Source organism: Alligator sinensis, unplaced genomic scaffold (assembly GCF_000455745.1).
Source record: "Alligator sinensis unplaced genomic scaffold, ASM45574v1 scaffold402_1, whole genome shotgun sequence".
In the NCBI taxonomy this organism is placed as follows: domain Eukaryota; kingdom Metazoa; phylum Chordata; order Crocodylia; family Alligatoridae; genus Alligator; species Alligator sinensis.
In genome coordinates, this window is record NW_005842089.1 from 1,787,559 (window position 1) to 1,793,384 (window position 5,826).

The window sequence follows — 5,826 nt, forward strand, 5'->3', positions numbered from 1 at the left end:
GAATTCTTCCACCCCCCCCCAGTGAAAACACATGAGCCTGGCAGATTTCCACCATGACTCGTGTAAAGACCCAAACTTGGCATCCCTCACGCCCCAAAATGTTGCTGTAAATTCTTCCCCTGCTGTCAACAGGCTGTTGAGCAGGTTCGTTATAAGTTAGGGAGCAGATGCTAATCAGCATGAATGTGCGTGTGTTGGGGGGGGGGGCACGCATAGGGGTGTGTGCCTGACCTGGGCTGAAGTATTTGACCTTTACCCTTCTTGGGGGGGGGGGGTGATGCTACCACCAGGATTCCTGTAGGCAATCAGCACTAGGGACGCGTCTTCCCCACTGCATGCCTTCACTATCCCCTTTTTTCCCCCAACTCGTACAGCTCTGCAAATCTGCAATTGCTTTCCCCTTACAGGGGCCATGCTTTACTTGAAAGAGGCTCTAGGTTTTAACTCCAGATTGAGGTCACATTGGTAGTAGTGGTGGGGGGATATAGCCAGCTTCTCTCCCCTCCCCATAGCTATAAGGTGAGACATATCGTGACCTGGCATCTGGAAGCTGCACCTCTCCCACTTCCAGCAGCGGGCACAGCTGGGGTGGCCAATGTGTCCCAGGACTGCCGCCTCTGCGTTTTCCTCCTCTGCCATTGTTTATAAACCCTTATTCAACTGTTGCTGTAGGGGAGCTAAAAAGAGGATCTCCCAGCCATCCTCTCTAGGAGGGGGCCCAGGTAGCCAGAGCCTGGGTCCCGCTTTGTGCGCTGAACGCAGCCTGTAGCGTCGCGCCCGCTTTTCTATATAAAGTCCCTGACTCTACACTTTAAATATACCCCGGCAGTTCCAAACCTGAAAACCTATAGTAAGCACGTTAAAAATGCACAGTGAAATGCATGCACAGCACCCAGCACTTCTGGAAATGTGGTTGTAGTGCCTTTTTTTTTTTTAAACAGAAAGGCTTATTGCAAAAAAAAAGGGAGAAAACAAATAATCCTACAGCAGATGCCCGGGGGCTGCAGATACAGCATGTTCTATTCCAAGCCAAAAAAAAAAAAAGAGAGTAAATCTCAAAGTCCCAGTAAGAGTGATGGGGAAGCGGGGAGACAGCAGCAATGGGCAGAAGGGACTTGTTCTGCCATTACGCACCAGGTCATGCAGCATCCACCAGCTCTACCCCAGGAGCCAGCTCCTGGGAGGGGCAATGGGAAGGTTTTGCCATGGGGCTGATAGGCTTCCCCAAAATGAATGACCCCCACCCAAAGGCCACTGCCCCAGCCTGGATGCCATGTGCACACCTGCCAGCTTCCTGACCCGGGATAGACAAGTGCCACCCCAGCAGGACTTTCTACTTGTGAGTAGTAGTCCTGCATCCCCCTGAGCTGTGTGTGTGCGCTCTTAGCCCACCTGGCTTGCTTGGCTGAGTGATGGAGGGGCTGGGGGAAGGCACTTGAGTCTTGCTAGCACCTGCAGCCCCAGGAGGGGGACCGGTGTAGGGTGATGCAAGTTGGGGAGGGGTGCAGGGACATCCCAGGAATTGGGGGATGCAGGAATTGCACCCCAGTGCTGGGCCTGGGGAGAAGTGGCAGGGGTTGTTATTTTGTGCAATCCCTGCAGGTATCTTTGCTCCCCAGCTCAGACCTGCTACATATCCTGTGATCCCCTGCCAGGGTCCTGGGCTAGACTCTGATCTTAGGGGGAGGAGGTGGCGTGGGAGCCCTTTAGCCCAGGCAGGATGCATGGGTGGGCAGCAGAGGAATGCATCCTGTGCTTTCCCTGGCTGGCTGCACCGATCCTGGCTGCGAGTGTTTGCTGTTCCAACATCCTGGACCCCGACTCAGCTCGGGGTTGTTCCTAGGGGTGCGGGACCACCGAGCGCTTTCACTAATTGGGTGCAACTGGGGGAGGGGGTATTCCTATTCCAGGGCTCACCAAACCATCCCTCTCTGCCTCACTTCAGAGCACCTCCACAGAGGAGAGACCACAGCCATCCTTCTGGGACAGGAGGCAAAGCAACAATCATCCTTCACCTTTCTGGGGGGACCATCCTGATGTAGGAGCCCAGTCTCAAGGAGGGCAATTCTGGGCAAAGAAACCCAGAAACCATCCCCCTGCCACTCAGGTTCAAATCCTCCACCTCTTAGCAGGAAAACAAGGGGGGAAAGGCTTTGATCTGCCAGATGAAAGCTTTATTTAAAGAAAAAAAAGCAGCAGCAGCTGAGTGGGGTAGTTACAGCCCTTTCATACACTGGAAGGGGGGACAGGGGCGAGGGGCTGTGGTGGCTGCTTTCAAAGACTCCTTCTGTTTATTAATCATTAGAACTAGGAGGGGGGGGGGGAAAGAAAAAACCTGAAATAAATAGGGTTTGGGGTTTGTTTGTTGTTTTTAACTATTCCCCACAGAAAAGAGGAAGAAAAGTTTCTGGAGAGCCAGCCCGGCCTGGCAACCCTCTTCCAGGCAGTCAGGAGAGCTGGAGGGACCCATGCCTTTCCCAGCAAACAAGCCCCTATTGTGCACCAGTATGTGTGAGAGGGAACACGCCAGACCTGCACTGAAACACGGGACACACGAGCTTCCCCCCCACCTCTAGCTGGAGTACAAAGCACAGCCTTAAACCCGAGCCTGCTCCCAACATTTGTGTTTACCCCTGGGAGAAAAAGAGTGATTTTCTTTGCTAGGAATTTTTTCCCTTTAAAAAAAAAAAAGTGGGGGTGGTGATTGAAACAGCTCAGTACCGCGGCTCAGGATCTGGAGAGAGGAAAGGAAGACAAAAGAGATGCCTCTGAAGGCGAGCGGCTCGGGCTTTTTATGGGCGAGCGGTGACAAGGCGGCTTCAAGGTTGGAGTGTCCTTTGATAAGGCGAAGTATTTTGGCAACCCAGCTGGGAATAATGGTGTGTTTATGATACAGTGCATCTCAAAGCGGCCCGAGATTTGCACTGGAGAGAGAGAACAAACAATGGCAAGACAAAAGAAAGTCTTAATCTAATTAACGCCGCCTAAAACAATGCAAGGGGGGAGAAGGGGAGGGGGGGGAAAAAAACCCCTTAACGTGCTCGTTCAGTTCCGTTCCTTTTGCAAAAGCAAATGCAGCTCGGGCCGAGCCTGGGGAACCTGACCAGGGCAGCGCCGAGCCAGCGGCCCCCGGGCCGGGCGCGCTGCATGCCTCGATTGCCTGCATTGACAAACTAGGGTTTATTATTCTCCCCCCCAGCAGCCAAAAAAAGGGCAGAGAAAATGGCTCCTGAATCTTTGGGATAAAGTTAAACAAGCTTTTGAATGCAAGATATTCTTGCTCAGGTCTGATCACAAGAAGCCAGACCCAGAATAGTAAAAAAAAAAAAAAAAAAAAAAAAAAAAAAGCGGGGGGGGGGGGGGGGAGAGAAAAGCAAGCCCCACTTACACAGAAAGGGTGGGTTTCCTCTCCTGCAGCTGAGAGAAGCAGCTTTCTGCAGACGTAACTTTATTTAAAGTGATTAATTGCTTTACTAACCTGGCAGGCGGCTGATTGCCCGCGAGCTTTTAGATAGAGAGAGAGATTTATTTATTTTTGGGGAGGGGGCAGCGGGGAAGAGAGGGAGAAGGCAAAGTTTTGTAGGCGAAGGACAATACTGCTCTTTCTCAGAAATGTTTTCATCCCCACCCTCCAAGATGGCTCCCAGCTGCTGTTTATCAACCCGCAATGGAAAAAAAAAATAAATCCTTAATTCAATCCAGGGTTTTGCTATCAGTGGCAAAGATCAAGGCAATTAAATATTTGCTACAAACTCAGCTCGCCATTCAGAGCTGCAGTTTATTTAGATCGATATATGTTATAGCTATTTTATAGTGTGTGTATATAGATGTGAGCTCTCTATATGCACACTTTTTTAAAAAATATTTTAAAATTTTTTTTGCAAAGAAGAAAACGCGGACCCTAGCACCCGAGTGTTTGCAGCGGAAAGCAGCCGGGATGGTGAGCTTGGCTCTGCATTTCCCCCCCTCCATAACATCTCCCACCCCTCTAGGTAACCATTTGATTACATAAAAAAATGCTCTTAAAATAGCTTCTCCTTGCATTGAGAGCTGACCCAGTAAATCTTGCTTTAAGTCTCTTTTTTGGGGGGGTGGGGAGGAGAGGTTGGGGCGACTGACAAAGGGAGGAGGAAGGGAGGGTGGGGGGGGAAGATTGATCAACAGAGAAATTGCAGCTTTAATGAAATGCAGATTCCGTTCTCAACTGATGAGAAACACTTGAAAAATGCAAGCGCCATTGGCAAACGAAGGACAACCCGGCAGAATTTTTATTAGCAACGAAATGATGCATGGCATACATACCCCACCGCCACCATTACAGCCTCCTGCAGGATCCGCGTGTGAAACCGTGCAACATGGAGCAACTGGGGCTTTTAAAGCCGCATCACTGCCATTAAGCCCATTTTATATATATATAATATATCGTCTATCTAGTTCTAGACATGTTTTTTTGGTTTGTTTTCCACGGGAGAAGGAGCCTGGTGCAGCAGGGCCCGGGCTCTCCTCTCCGGGCTGCTTCTTTAGGTGCAGGGCTTGGTGGTTGTTTGTAAGGAAAGTGCATTTAAAAACTGGCGGCGTTTGGAGGGTTTGTTGGGGGTTTGTTTTTTTTCCCCTCCTTTTTAAAAAAAAAAAAAAAAAAAGGCAAAAAACCCAAAAAGCAGAGCGGGAGAAGCCGAGGCGAAGCTTGGAGGGAGCCGAGCAGCTGTCAGTCATTGCTGCTCCAATGATCACTCAACATCTCTCCGCGGTCTCTTCTGCAGCCGTGGGCTCCGCTCCGCTCCGCTCCCTCCCGCCAGCCTCCCCCGGCCGCGCGGAGCCGGCGCGCGCTTGGGCTCCGTCCAGCGCCGAGCAGCCCCGGCGAAGCTCCCGTCCGGCCACGGGGGTGTCGGAAGGCGCCGGGGCGATATTTGGAGCAGATCTTCTTTGCGTTCACACTCAGACATTGCCTTTCCCCGGCTCCTGCCTATTTTAGGTGACTTCCCCCTCCCCCCCCGCCTTTTTTTTCCAGGAGAGGGGGAGCCTGGAAACGGCTCGGAGGGTTTGGCTGCGGGCAACTTGAAACGGTCCTGCCGGGCTGGGTCCCCCCCATTTATACCGGGATTAAATTAGATTCCCCTCCCCCCTGCATTTATTCGTTTATTTAGACAACCCAAATTGAGGGAAGGGGGGGGGGGGGGGGGGTTGTGTATCCGCGCGTGTGTGTGGTTTTTTTTTTTTTTTTGAACTGGTAAAGATATTTTAGCGGGGGGAGGGAGTTACCAGGTCTAAACACGGAACAATTCGTGTCTGTGCGTGTATAAAAGTATTTGTATGTATGTATAAAAGTGTGCATGTGCATGTATACAAGTGCATGTGTCTAAAAAAGTGTGTGCATCTTTAAGTGTGTATAAAAACACGTCTATGTATCTATTCAAGCGTGTGTGTACATGTGTGTACGTATACACTCCTTGCAAGCTATCGAGCGATGTATATAAAGATACTTTCTGCGTGCGTGTCTCTCTCGCTGGACGTGTGTGTATGTGCCGACCCGGCCTGACCAGGGGCCGCAGCAAGACCCGGTGGGGGCCAAAAACAACACAAGAGCCCCGTCCGGATTTCCCTCTCGGAGCCGCGGGGGGCCGGGGTCGGCGGGGGGAGAGGGGGTGCATCTTGGGCTAAAAAAGCCGAGCGCGGATTGTGCTGAAAGAGGCAGTACAGAAAGTACAAAGTCGTCGCGTTTCTGGGCGGCTGGCGCTGCACTTTTGTGCGCGGCCCCGTTTTCCTCCAGCTAAGCACATTTCCTACCCGGGGCGGGGGGAGAAACATGGTCTTTGAAGCAGCCCGGGT

General features: G+C 51.5%; 1 long non-coding RNA gene across 2 annotated transcripts in view; it reads left to right on the top strand.

Moving 5' to 3' along the window:
• Nucleotides 1-4,640, top strand: part of LOC102387593 — a 34,415-nt gene extending 29,775 nt beyond the window's left edge. The window contains exons 1-5 of one of the 2 annotated variants that reach the window (XR_003094150.1): nt 929-1,845; nt 1,946-2,107; nt 2,389-2,879; nt 3,887-3,992; nt 4,192-4,640. This is a non-coding gene — a long non-coding RNA (uncharacterized LOC102387593). Of the gene's footprint in view, nt 1-928; nt 1,846-1,945; nt 2,108-2,388; nt 2,880-3,886; nt 3,993-4,191 lie in introns of those variants that run through there. The other variant, XR_323867.3, reaches the window with a different exon arrangement.
• Nucleotides 4,641-5,826: the final 1,186 nt, after the last annotated feature.